At 37.4% G+C, this 13,534-nt stretch overlaps 1 long non-coding RNA gene across 1 annotated transcript in view; it reads right to left on the bottom strand.

Moving 5' to 3' along the window:
- Nucleotides 1–13,534, bottom strand: part of LOC118500836 — a 24,530-nt gene extending 10,996 nt beyond the window's left edge. The window contains exons 1-2 of the long non-coding RNA XR_004903422.1: nucleotides 13,423–13,534; nucleotides 12,664–12,666 (exon numbers count right to left, since the gene is read on the bottom strand). This is a non-coding gene — a long non-coding RNA (uncharacterized LOC118500836). The remainder of the gene's footprint in view (nucleotides 1–12,663; nucleotides 12,667–13,422) is intronic.

Here is a 13,534-nt window from a genome sequence, read left to right as displayed (position 1 = left end):
TAGCACCTTACCCTAACAGCAACAAGAAATGACTTGAAGTATTTGAAGCAGTAGTGTGAAATATTCACATGTGCTTTTTAAAACTCAGTCTGGTTTTTGTATAAAGAAAATTCTGACAGACACAGGAATGAAAGCCAGGCTACTATTGTTAAAAGACAGGTTCTTCCAAAAGCAAACTCTAAATTGGAAGATTCTTATGCTGGAAACTTATTTGGGGTTGGTTATCCACTGAGAGCTGGAGCTGATAATAGCAGGTGCTGCTGCTACAGAACTGCACTTGCTATTGCAGTGGGAATGACAGAATAGCAAAAGCCAAGTGATGGCACTTAACCCTTAGACAAAGAAAGGCATAATTACTATAATGGGCAGCAAGGACAGAATGATCTGACTCACAGGCATCAGTGGATATGGCAAAACAGAGTTCCTAGGAAAAAGACAAATGAACAGACATAAAGAATAATCTTTAATTTACATAACAGAAAATCATGAATGGATGAGCAGGAGGCTGAAGTCAGTCTTCCCAAAATCATGATTCCTTGTCACATTTGCAGACCTGAGCCAATTATCAGACCCAGAATTCACTCACTAAATAAGAGGGTATCCATATTAGGAATGATTGTAACATACCATGGAAAGTGTACATAGTAGTAATTCTCCAGTCCTTCCCCCAAAGGACTTTAGAAATTCACTCAGTAAATGACACACTATATAAAGAGAATACCCAGATCTTTTGGAGCTCTTGTACAGAGGACTGAGCTGACACTAATAACTGGTGAAACAAAGAACCATCGTAGAGATGAGTAGTAAATGGAGTCCTGGACAAGTCTGTCTCATGGTTTGCATTCACATTAGGCAGACAATACTGATTCATAGTCTTGACCCCAAGCTATAATACTCTTGCTCCCTACTATAATAAAGGCACCTAGACCATCTCAACATTCTACAGAGCATCACATTAACTTATATATTGATGATATTGTATAAACCAGACCTGATTAGCAAGAAGTGACAAGTATTCTGGGTGTTATGGCCTCATGTGCTCCAGGAGATGAGGGAGAAACCCTGCAGATTCAAGGGCCTATCTTATCAGTAAAAATTTTAAAGGTCCAGTTGTCTTGGTCATGCTCAACCATCCTCTTAAAATTAAAGAGCAAGTTATCCCCTTCATACATATTACCACTAAGAAAGAAGCACAACACTGAATAGGCCAATTTGGGGTTTTAATGCAGTATATTCTGCATTAAATGGGTCATGCAGGGGACTGCTAGATTTGATTTGGTCCCAGAGTGCTTTTGTGCCTAGCTTTTTTCCATCCTCCTATCCTGATTCCTTCACTTTCCTCTCTCCTAAGGGTACTTCCTCAATAAGGAGCCCCATCTTAGATTTTGTTTCTAGGGAACCAAAACAAGGTTGTGTGCCTCAGTTTTCTCTCCCATAACTACAATTATTATCCTTTTGTTACAGAAAAGGAAATTGAGGATAAACAGAGAGTGAGAACAATAATAAACTAAGTAAAATTCTAAAATGTTGTCTACCCAATCCTAAGAAATAAATCTCAGTATTTAAAAAAAAACTACCTTTGTAACTGTTTTTCAAAATTAAATTTACCCTTCCCTCAAGAGGCAAGGGTTTACACCCATTTATTAGACATATATTATGCCAGGTTTATCATTAATCTATCCTTGCATATTAAAGTACTCCAAATCAGTAGCTTAAAGTAACCTGTTTTGTATTGTTTGTGATTCTGTAAATCAAGCTTTGTGCTGGATTCTGCTATGATGTTCCTCCACTGGTCTCCCGAGGAATTACTGTGGCTGCAGGAATATACAGGCTTGATTCATGTCTTAGCCATTTGTGCTGTTATAACAAAATTCCATAGTTTGGGTTACTTGAACAACAGACATGTAGTTCTTACTGTTCTTTTTTGTTTTTTAAGATTTTATTTATATAAGTTTAGAGAGAGGGAAAGGGAGGGAGAAAGAGAGGGAAACTCAATGTGTGGTTGCCTCTTGCACATCCCCCACTGGGGACCTGGCCCACAATCCAGGCATGTGCCCTGACTGGGAATTGAACCAGCAACTCTTTAGTTCACAGGCCCATGCTCAATCCACTGAGCTACACCAGCCAGGGTTTACTTCTTACTGTTCTGAAATCTGGAAGTCCAAGATCAAGATACCAGCAGATATAGTGTCTTGTGAGAACTTGCTTCCTGGTTCATAGGTGGACTAGCTTCTCACTGTGTCCCCATATGGTAAAAAGAACAAGGGTTCTTTCTGGGCCTCTTTATAAGGGCACTAATCCAATTCACAAGAGGTCCACCCTCATGACCTAATCACCTGCCAAAGGCTCTATCTACAAATACTATCACACTGGGCATATTATTTAACATGAATTTTGGGGAGACACAAATATTTAGTCTATAGCAACTGGGATGTGTAGGCTAATATGGCCTCCTTCTCATGTCTAATGCTTGGAGTAAGCTGTCAGTTAGGATTCTCTCTCTATGTGGTCTTTCATTCTCAAAAAAACCTTCTTCACGTGGAAGTAAAGGAATTTCAAGAAGGTAAGAACAAAAACTCAAGGCCTCTTGATGCCTCAACATATAAGCACCACAACATCACTTCAACCACATTTTATTTTTCAAAGCTCAAAAGCCAGCCCAGATTCAAGTGGGGGTGGGTTGGGTTGATGAATGGGGGGAACAGACTTTATCTACTAATGGAAGGAATGGAAAATTATGTTACTAAGGAGCATAATTACAGGGATGGAAATAATTGATTTGGCTATTTTTGCAAATAACCATCCACCCTAGGCTATTTGTGTAGCTATTTTGCATGTATTCATTGTTATTTATTCTCATAACAATGGTGTAAGATAAGGATGTTCAATCCCTCTAACAAATGCAGAAATTCTGGATCAGATTTTGGTTCTTATTTTTGTTCTTGGATTATTTTATTAGAATCCCCACTAGCCTACTCTTATGTTTCAACCAAGTTGATCAGTTTTTATATTAATCACTTTAAGAGTACAAAACAGACTAGTAAATGGAGGTTTGTGAACAAAGAAAGATGTAGCACTAATTACATAGTGTCTCATTTCACTATCTGTAGTCAGGGTTAAAATATTCTCACAGTCTGAGCCTCCTTTTGTCAGGATGAATGGCTGATAGATTTTGGGTATTAATAACTACTAGACCATGACTGGACTGGGCTGGGCCTTGTGCCAAGACTCCAATTTAATGGAGCATTGAAGGAGTAAGATTGATCCTTGGTGTGACCTAAATTAGTGTTTTTCAAACTGAAATTCATGACACATTAATGAGCAGTGAAATCAATTTAGGGAGCTACCACTAGCATTTCTTAAATGAAATGCAGTAAATTATGATAGAATAGAAACTATCTGTAATGGTAGCACAGCACTATTATGTTCACACTAGGCTATGCATCACCAGGCTATGACTGGAACTCAAATATTTAAAAATGTAATCCCAATAGCTCCTGTCTACCAGACACAGTTAGCTCTTCACCAGGCTGCTTTTCTCCATCTGTTACATTAGCTAGAGGCTCAGTGTTCACTGGGTCCTGATGATTATTGGCTTAGTTTGTTAATAGTATTTATTTGGCTATAATTTTACTTATTAAGATGAGCCAAATTCAACTAATACTAGAAACAAAGCCCCTCTTAAGCCACTGTAACATAATCTAGGAGTCACTGGCATTTTAAATTATATCAAAGTCAATATCTAATTTCAAATAGTGAAAAGATTTATATGTACACACCAAATATTTGTTCTAAAGAAGATAATCACAATATTTTAAGATTCCTGTACAGAAGCTGAACCCAACTTTTCTTTTTCTTTACTTTTTCAAACTGAAATAAACTACAGAAAATATTAAGACAGGTTTTATTCAAGTAAAGAATGGAGAGGGTTCATTGGTCTCTTCTAAAAGAGTAATAGATACAAAATAACACCCCTGTTCCTTGGGGTTTGTACTTCTCGCAATCTCAATCATTTTTAGCAAAGCTGGACTCTGAATATAAGTATAAAGGGCTCTGAGTAATTCCTAAGTGTCCAAAATGAAAGTCACAAGGTCTAGGTGCTAAAATCCTTTGCATTTTATTAAGATAATTCTCACCCGGTTTATGTTATTATTGATTTCCCAATCATAGCACATTGAGGCAGAAAATTACTAAAATAAGTTGCAGCTAGAAGCAAGCAGAGTGGTAGCTACAGAAATGGCAGCTAACAACCCACTGACTTAAGAGATAGGGAAACTATCAAAGTTCTGATAAGAGGACACCAAAAGCAAAGCAGGCTATGGTCACTTTGTCCAATATGAGCACCAGTATAGCAATTTTTTATGCCATTTTAAATTGTAACTTTTTAAAAAGGTCATTTTCCAACAGTTTTCTTGTTGTTATATAGAAAAAAAATGTGTTGGTGTATACTGATTTTATATCCAATAACCTAGGTAAATTCACTTATTAATTCTAAAATTTACCTGTAATATTTTGGGTTTCATATTAATCCAATCATGCCATCTATGCATAATAATTGTTTTTCTTCTCCCTTCCCAATATTTATACCATTTTTTCTTGTCTTATTGCCCTTGCTAGGACTTCACATTTTAAAAAGAAATTAGAAATTAAATAGAAGGAAATTAAATAGAATTGGTAATTAAAAACATCTTGTCTTACTTTTTTACACAGGGAAAACACGTTCAGTATTTCGCCACTACAAATAATATATGCCACAGATTTTTTATAAGTATTCTTTATTAACATGAGGGTGCCTAAATTCTTTTTAATTGGTGTTTTGGCATTCTCAGGAAATATTCTCAGCAGTGGAACTCCTAGATCAAAAGGCAGTTCCATTTTTAATTTTTTGAGGAAAGTTCATACTGCTTTCCAGTGGCTATATCAGTCTGTATTCTCACCAACAGTGTACCAAGATGCCCTTTTCTCCACATCCTTGCCAGCACTGGTTGTTTGTTGATTTATTAATGATGTCCATTCTGACAGGTATAAGGTGATACCTTATTATGGTTTTATTTTTTTAAGATTTTATTTATTTATTTACTTTTAGAGAGGGGAAGGGAGGGAGAGAAAGAGAGAAAGAAACATCAATGTGTGTTTGCACCTCCAACACCCCCTACTAAGGATCAGGCCCACAACCCAGGTGTGTGCCCTACACTGGGAATTGAACCACTGACCCTTTGGTTTACAGGCCAGCACTCAATCTACTGAGCCACACAAGCTAGGACTCATTGTGGCTTTAATTTGCATGTCTCTGGTGGCTAGCAATGCTGAACATCTTTTCATATGTCTATGGGCCATGTGTAGGTCCTCTGTCAAGAAGTGTCTATTTAGGTCCTTTGCCCCTTTTTTTATTGGATTGCTTTTCTTCCTGGTGTTGAGTCATATGAGTTCTTTATATGTTTTGGAGATTAAACCCTTGCCCACTATATTGTTGGCAAATATGTTCTCCCATACAGTCAGTTCCCTTTCTGTTTTGATGATGGTTTCTTTAGCCATGTAGAAGGATTTTAATTTGATGTAGGTTCATTTATTTATTTTTTTCCTTTTTTCCTCTTGCCCTAAGAGATATATTGGCAAAAATATTACAATGTGAAATATCTGAAATTTTACTGCCTATGTTCCTCACTAGGGTTTTTATGGCATCACAACTTATATTTAAGTCTTTTATCCATTTTGAGTTTATTCTGGTATATGGTGTAAGTTGGGGGCCTAGTTTCATCTTTTTGCATGTACCAGTCCAGTTCTCCCAACAACATTTATTGAAGAGACTGTCTTTACTCCATTGTATGCTCATGCCCTCTTCATCAAATATTAATTAACTATAAAGACATGGGTTTATTCCTGGGCTCTCTATTCTGTTCCATTAATATATGTGTCTGTTCTATGTCAGTACCAGACTGTTTTGATTACAGTGGCCTTGTAGTATAGTTTCATATCAGGTATTGTGATCCCTCCAACTTTGTTCTTCTTTCTCAGAATTGTTGAGGATACTTAGGGTCTTTTGTGGTTCCATATAAAGTTTTGGAATATTTGTCCTAGATCTATGAAATATGCCAATGATATTTTAATAGAGCATTTGAGAGTTCTAGCCAAGACGGAGGCATAGGTAGAAAGACTTCACTTCCTCACAGAACAAAGAAGTATAACAATCAATCTAAAAACAACAAACAACCAGAAGTGCCATAAAGTCAAATTGAATGGAACTCTGACAACCAAGGAGTTAAAGAAATATTCACCCAGATTGGTAGGAAGGGCAGAGATGGGCAACTGAGCAGAGAGGACATGCAGCAAGGTACACACAACATGGAAGAAGGGGGAGCTGGCTCAATGGAAAACTAAAAACTCACAGCTACCTGTAAACTACTGCAGAGGCTGCCATGGTGGGAGAAGTTCCCAGTCTCACACAACAGAGTTCACTGACAGTGGGGCTAGAGTGGAGCAAGTAAGCTGCATTGTTCCCTCTCTGACCCCTCCCCCACAGACAGTGCCACAATGCAGCAAAGAATGGAGGGTTGCCTCACCCTGGTGAATACCTAAGGCCCCACCCTTTACAACATAATAGGTGCATCAAGACAAAGAAATATGGCCCAAATGAAAGAACAGTTTGAAACTCCAGAAAAAGAGCTAAATGACAAGGAGATAAACAATCTATCTGAGGCAGAGTTCAAAACACCAGTAATCAGGATGCTCACAGAACTGATTGAGCTTGGTCACAAAATGAAGGAAGAAACGAAGGCTACCCAAAGTGAAATAAAGGAAAATATACAGGGAGCCAACAGTGAAGGGAAGGCAACAGGGACTCAAATCAATTTGGATGAGAAGGAAGAAATTAACATTTGACCAGAACAGAATGAAGAAACAAGAATTCAAAAAAATGAAGAGAGGCTTAGGAAACTCTGGAACAACTATAAGCACTCTAACATCAAAACCATAAGGGTGCCAGAAGGAGAACAAGAGCAAGAAGTTAGAAAACTTCTTTGAACAAACAATGAAGGAAAAGTTCCCCAATCCAGTGAAGGAATAGACTTCCAGGAAGCCCAGGAAGCTCAGAGAGTCCCAAAGAAATTGGACCCAAAGAGGAATACACAGAAGCACATCACCATTAGGTTACCCAAGACTAAAGATAAAGAGAGAAGCTTAAAAATAGCAAGAGGAAAGAAGACAGTTACCTACAAAGGTAGCTGTTGTCATTACTAAGCCCTTATTATATGAAATATTAAAAGGACTTAGCTAACAAATAGAAGATCAAAAATTATGAATAGTAAAATGATAACAAACTCACAACTATGAACAACCAAACCTAAAAAAAAAAAACTAAGCAAACAACTAAAACTGGAGCAGAATCAGAGAAATGGATAGCACATGGAAGGTTTTCAGTGGGGCAGGGGAGGGGAAGAATGGGGGGAAACATACAGAGTATAAGAACATAATTGGTAGGCATAAAATAGACAGGGAGAGGTTAAGAATGGTATATGAAACAGAGAAGTCAAAGAACTGGTATGTACAACCCATGCACATGAACGAGGGGGGGGAATGCTGGAGGGTTGGGGAGCATAGGGTGGAGGGGGGATAAAAGAGAAAATTTTGGAAGACTGTAATAGCATAATCAATAAAATATACTTAAAAAGAAAGAAAATAAAAAACAGCATTGAATCTATAGATTGCTTTGGATAGTATACACATTTTAATGATTTTAATTCTTCTAACCCATGAACAGTGTATTTGCTTCTATTTATTTGTATATTCCTCAACTTCTTTCTTCAGTGTCCTATAGTTTTCTGAGTACAGGTCTTTTACATCCTTAGTTAAATTTATTCCAAGGTACTTTATATTTTTTGTAGCACTATTTACAATAGCCAAGATTGTAAACAGCCTAAGTGCCCATCAGTAGATGAGTAAATCAAGAAATTGTTACATGTATACAATGAAATACCATTCAACAGAAAAAAAATAATTCCTGACTTTTGTGACAGCATGAATGGAACTTGAGACTATTATGTTAAGTGAAATAAGTCAGTCAGTAAAAGACAAGTAAGTATCATATGATCTGACTTATAAAAGGAATCTAATGAACAAAATAAACTAATGAGCAAAATAGAACCAGAGGTTTGGAATCATGAAACAGACTGACAGTGGTCAGAGGGAAGGGGAAAAGGGAGGATTAAATGAAAAAAGGTGAAGGAATTAGTCAAGGAATGTACATGAAGGACCCATGAACATAACAATGGTGTGCAGACTGACTATGGCAGTGAAGGGCAGGCTGAGTAGAGGGGGATGAAGGGCAAAAATGGGACAACAGTAACAGTATAAACAACAAACATTAACATATATACATATTCTTTGTTAAATTAAAAACATCCCCTTATCTTGAGTTTGCTGAGAATTTTTTCAGTATGGCTGGAATGTTATCCAATGCCTTTTTGTTCCAGTTAGATGACTATATGAATATGTAAAATCTAATGAACAAAATAAACTAACAAGCAAATAGAGATAGATAACTATATGATTTATCTCTTTTCCTCTCATATTGTGAAGAATTACATCAACTGGCATTTCAAATGCTGAACTCACCTTGCATTCCTGGGATAAATCAAATTGGATTGAAATACATTATCTTTTTATGTTTCTAGATTCTGTTCACTAATAATTTAAAGATTTGTTGCACCTTTGTTTATGAAAGGGATTGGACTATAACTTTTCTTTACTATTATGTCCTTGTCAATTTTATATCAAGCATTAGTGATAATGAAGCTGTAGAAAAGAGAATACTTATACATGGCTAGTGGGAGTGTAACCACTTTGAAAAATATTTGCTAATATCTTCTTACTCTGACCATATGCATAACCTATGATCTACAATTCTACTCCTAATGATTCACCAAGTAGAAATGATTACATATATACACCAGTAAAAATGTTCAAGTATGTTCATTGCGACATTATTTGTAGAGTACAAAAGTGAAAAACACTGAGGTCAACCAATAATAGAATGGATAAATTGGGGTATAACTTTTGCAACAACATGGATAAACCTAGAGAGTATTATGCTAAGTGAACTAAACCAGACAGAGAAAGACAAATACCATATGGTTTCACTTCTATGTAGAATCTAAAGAACAAAAATAACAAACAAGCAAACAAAAAATAGACTGAGAGATGCAGAGAACAAACTGAAGGTTGCCAGATGCAGGTGTAGGAGTGAGTTGCAGGGCTGGATGAAAACAATGAAAGAATTAAGAAGTACAAGTTAGTAGTTATAAAACAGTCATGGGGGAACAAAGATTTCAGAAATTTTTATGGAACCATAAATAACCCCGAGCTGCTGCAGTTTTGAGAAAGAAGGACAAAGTAGGAGGGATTACAATACCTGATACCAAACTGTATTACAAGGCCACTTTAATCAAAACAGCCTGGTACTGGCATTAAAACAGACACACGGACCAATGGAAGAGAACAGAGAGCCCAGAAATAAACCCAAGTCTCTACAGTCAATTAATATTCGACAAAGGGGGAAGAAGCATAAAATGGAGGAAAACTAGCCTCTTCAACAAATGGTGTTGGGGGATCTGGACAGCTACATGCCAAAAAATGAAACTCTATCACCAACTTACACTACACACAAAAATAAATTCAAGGTGGATAAAAGACTAAATATAAGTCATAACACCATAAAAGTCCTGGAGGTAAACATTCGCAGGAAAATCTCAGACATTCCACACAGCAACATCTTCATGGATATGTTCCCTAAAGCAAGGGACATAAAAGAAAGAATAAACAAATGGGACCTCATCAAATTAAAAAGCTTCTGCATGGCTAAAGAAAACAGCATTACAATGAAAAGATAGAGACTTCCAGCCAAGATGGAGACATAGGTAGATACACTGTGCTTCCTTGCGCAACCAAAATAAGGACAACAACAAATTTAAAAACAAACAAAAAAAACCCAACAGAAAATTGAACTGTATGGAAGTCCAACAACCAAGGAATTAAACTAGACACAGTCATCCAGACCAGTAAGAGGGACAGAGTTGGGCACCCGGGCAGAGAGGGGTCCCAGCAAAAAAAGCAGTGGCTGGTGGACCCCAGGTGTGCAAGCAGCAGCTGTCAGACTTAGCGAGGTGGTGGGTTATGGAGCAGGGAGCGGCATGCAAGGTACCTGGCAGACTGCACAGTCCCACATTCGTGTGCAGATAAACCAGGTGAAACTGGGGAGCCAGACACATTGAGCAACCTAGGGCTCCAGCATGGGGAAATAAAGCCTCAAATCACCAATTGAAAACACCTGTGGTGATGGAGCGTGGGAAGAGACTCCCAGTCTCACAGGAGAGGTTGTTGGAGAGAACCACAGGGTCCTAGAATGTACACAAACCCACCCACACAGGAATCAGCACCAGAAGGGCCAACTTTGCTTGGGGGAAACAGGGAGAGGGACTGAAATCCAGCAGAGAGTAGATCAAGCGCCACTGTTCTCTCTCAGACCCCTCCCCACATACAGCGTCACAACCCAGCAACTGGGTTGCCCCACCCAGGTGAACATCTAAGGGCGCGGCCCTCACTATGTAACAGGTTAGTCGAGACAAAGAAAATGGCCCAGATGAAAGAACAGATCAAAGCTCGAGAAAAAAATACAACTAAGCCACGAACAAATAGCCAACCTATCAGATGCACAGTCAAAACACTGGTAATCAGGATGCTCAGAGAATTGGTTGAATTTGGTTGCAAATTAGATGAAAAAAATGAAGGCTACACTAAGTGAAATAAAGGAAAATGTACAGGGAACCAATAGTGATGGGACACAAACTGGGACTCAAATCAATGGAGTGGGATGGAAGGAAGAGAGAAACATCCAGCCAGAAAAGAATGAAGAAATAAGAATTCAAAAAATTGAGGAGAGGCTTAGGAACCTCTAGGACATCTTTAAATATCCCAACATCCAAATCATAGGGGTGCCAGAAAGAGAAAAGGAAGAGCAACAAGTGGAAAAGATATTTGAACAAATAAATAAAGAAGAACTTCCCCAATTTTGCTTCCCCAAAGGAAATAGACTTCCAGGAAATCCAGGAAGCTTAGAGAGTCTTAAAGAAGTTGGAACCAAGGAGGAACACACCAAAGAACATCATAATTACATTACCCAAAATTAAAATGAAGAAGAGAATCCTAGAAGCAGCAAGAGATAAGGAGACAGTTACCTACAAAAGAGTTCCCTTCAGACTGTCAGCTCATTTCTCAAAAGAGACCTTACAGGCAAGAAGGGACTGGAAAGAAGTATTTGAACTCATGAAAGGCAAGGACCTCCATCCAAGATTGCTCTATCCAGCAAAGCTTTCATTTAGAATGGAAGGGCAGAATAAAGTGCTTCCCAGATAAGGTCAAGTTAAAGGAGCTCATCATCACTAAGTCCTTATTATATGAAATGTTAAAGGGACTTATTTAAGAAAAAGAAGATAAAAAACATATATTAAAATAACAGCAAACTCACAATGATTAACAACCATACCTAAAACAAAAACAAAAACAAACTGAGCAAACAAGTAGAACAGGAACAGAACCACAGAAATTGAGATCACATGTAGGGTTACCAACAGGGGGATGGGAGGAGGAGAGAGGGGGAAAGGTACAGAGAATAAGTAGCATAGATGGTAGGTAGAAAACAGACAGGGGGAGGGTAAGAATAGTATGGAAAGTGTAGAAGCTAAAGAATTTATAAGTATGACACATGGACATGAACTAAAGGGGGGAATGTGGGTAGGACGGGGTGTGAAGGGTGGAGAGGAGTGAAGGAGGGAAAATGGGACAACTGTAATAGCATAATCAATAAAATATGTTTTTTAAAAAATGAAAGACAGCCAACTGTATGAGAATACATATTTGCTAATGACACTCCACCAAGGGTTTGATATCCAAAACATATAAAGAATTCACACAACTTTACTCCAGAAAAACAAAAAAACCAATTAATAAATGGGAAAAGATTTGAACAGTCACTTCTCCAAGGCAGACATACAGAGGGCCCAGAGACACATAAAAAGTTGCTCAGCATTACTAGCCATCACAGAGATGCAAATTAAAACCACAATGAGATATTTCACACTGATCAGAGTGGCCAACATAAACAAATCAATAAACAAGTTTTGGAGGGGATCCAGAGAAAACGTAACCCTAGTGCACTGTTGGTGGGGATGCAGACTGGTGCAGCCACTGTGGAAAACAGTATGTAATTTCCTCAGAAAAGTAAAAATGGAACTGCCTTTTGACCCAGTAATTCCACTGCTGGGATTATATACTAAGAACCCTGAAACATCAATCCAAAAGAACCTATGCACCCCAATGTTCACACCAGCACCATTCGTAATAGCCAAGTGCTGGAAGCAACCTAGGTGCCCATCACTAAATGAGTGAATCAAAAAACTATGCTACGTTTACACAATGGAATTCTATGCAGCAGAAAGAAAGAAGGAGCTCCTACCCTTTGGGACAGCATGGATGGAACTGGAGAGCATTATGCTAAGTGAAATAAGCCAGGCAGTGAGGGACAAATACCATATGATCTCGCCTTTAACTGGAACATAAACAACAAAAGAAAAAAGCAAACAAAATATAACCAAAGTCATTGAAATTAAGAACAATCTAACAATAGCCAGCAGGGAGTGGGGAGGGGACAGTGGGGAGAAGGGTTTTCAGGAACATACTCTAAAGGACACATGGACAAAACCAAGGGGGAGGATGGAAGCAAGGGAGGGAGGTGGGTTTAGAGGGGGTAGGGGGGAGGATTGGGAGGAAATATGGACAACTGTAATTGAACAATAAAATAATTTTAAAAATAAAACCTCAAACAATTTTAAAAAATCAATTTCAAATAAATCATACACCTAAATGTAATAACTAAAACTATAAGTGTTTTGAAAGAAAACATGTATCAGTCTTATAGGTATTAAGCACTTCTTGTTTAAATATAATACCCACAGTGCAAATAAACAAAAAAAAAGATTTAATAAAAACAGTCATGGGAATTTAAATTATAGCAATAAGGAATATAGTCAATAATATTATAACTATGTATGGTGTTGGGTGGGTAGTAGAATTACTGAAGGAATTGCTTTGTAAATTATATAATTATCTAAGCACATACCATACAAATGAAACTAATATAAAGTAATATTTAATGTGAACTTTAATTGGAAATAAATAATATATATAATTTGAAAATAACTAAATTGTGGTATGTTCATTTAGTGGAATATTCCACAATGATAAAAAGGAATAAATTTTTGCTAAATATACCATTCTGATTGATTCTCACAAATATTAAAAGAAGACAGACCAACATTCCTGGGCCTGGTCAACATGGTAGCATAGATAAACAAGGATGCTTCTTTGAATGACCACATCAAAATTAAAACTAAATTATAGAACAACCATAACTCAGAACCATTAGAAAACAAGTTGAATGAAAGTGTGACAACTACAGAATTAAAGAAACCACATTCATCCAGAC

The sequence above is a fragment of the Phyllostomus discolor genome, chromosome 1 (genome assembly GCF_004126475.2).
Source record: "Phyllostomus discolor isolate MPI-MPIP mPhyDis1 chromosome 1, mPhyDis1.pri.v3, whole genome shotgun sequence".
Taxonomy (NCBI): Eukaryota; Metazoa; Chordata; class Mammalia; order Chiroptera; family Phyllostomidae; genus Phyllostomus; species Phyllostomus discolor.
Note: the sequence above shows the minus strand (reverse complement) of the source record. Positions and strands in the feature narration are given on the sequence as shown.